Source organism: Aplysia californica, unplaced genomic scaffold (assembly GCF_000002075.1).
Source record: "Aplysia californica isolate F4 #8 unplaced genomic scaffold, AplCal3.0 scaffold00846, whole genome shotgun sequence".
NCBI lineage: Eukaryota > Metazoa > Mollusca > Gastropoda > Aplysiida > Aplysiidae > Aplysia > Aplysia californica.
The window spans coordinates 6431-7806 of NW_004798116.1; positions in this window are offsets into that span (position 1 = coordinate 6431).

A 1376-nucleotide genomic window follows, 5' to 3' on the forward strand; every position below is an offset into this window, starting at 1 on the left:
TCACATAGACCATCGTCACAGTATCGTCGTCATCTTTATCACATAGATCATCGTCACAGTATCGTCGTCATCTTTATCACATAGACCATCGTCACAGTATCGTCGTCATCTTTATCACATAGACCATCGTCACAGTATCGTCGTCATCTTTATCACATAGATCATCGTCACAGTATCGTCGTCATCTTTATCCCATAGATCATCGTCACAGTATCGTCGTCATCTTTGTCTCATGTCATCGTTACTTTATCGTCGTCATCTTCACCATATATCATCGTTTAAATAAGGTAGCTGTTTTCATCGCATATTTATTATCCTTGCAATATTGTGACTGATTTCACTATATCATTGTTGCAATATCTTGGCTGACTTCATCATATTTTCGTTGCAATATCGTCGTCATCTTCATCTCATCACACTGTTTAAATATGGTGGCTGTTTTCATCACATATCATCGTTGCAATATGGTTACTGACTTCATTTCAATGTTACATTATCGTGGTTGACTTCATCATATTATCATCGTTGCAATATCGTCTCTGACCTCAATAGACATCATCATTACAACACCATGGAGCCTTCTGTACAACTAACACTCGTGTTATGTTCGGCGTGAATTGTTTTATCTTCCTCTCCACATCCAAATTATTATATTTTTTGCTTCCAAGCACAATGGTCGAATGAACATACCCTTTGAATCTCTCTCTCTCTCTCTCTCTCTCTCTCTCTCTCTCTCTCTCTCTCTCTCTTCCTCTCCCCCTTTTTAACTGGAGCACAGGCCATCAACAGCTTTACTCCAGCGAAGCCTGTCCTGAGCATCCTTTTCTATCTGTTTCCATGATGTCCCCGCTTTTTTTCATCTTTGGTCTTTCCTTCTTACGTTTACCCTTTGCATAGAATCAATACTATATACGTTAAGGAAGGAATTGAGACGTGACTGATTATAATTATCAAACTCCAATGTCATTGTACAGTTACAGTTATTGATACATCGTGTCTTGCATGGTGTTGGTTATTCCGTATAAATACGCCCACGTTCATTTTATGTTTGAGAATTAAATTATGTTTTCTTTGAAAAATCAATTCTCTTTCGTTTTGTATCTTTTATTCCTCCACTGTACACTTTTTTGGTGCTTATTCGTTTGGTGGAATTTCTTTTTTTTTCCCACTTTAGGTTGGGACTCGTCCAGCTGTCTGTTTGTTTGTTTGTAAGTTGAACAATGTCACCCGTCGCCCATCAAACATTTTTACATCTTGCCTGAAGGGTTGTACTGGGGAGGGCTGAACTGTTAGGCTACCGGACTCGTAATCGTGAGGTTGTCGGTGGTCTAGTGGTTAGGTTACCGGACTCGTAATCGTGAGGTTGTCGGTGGCCT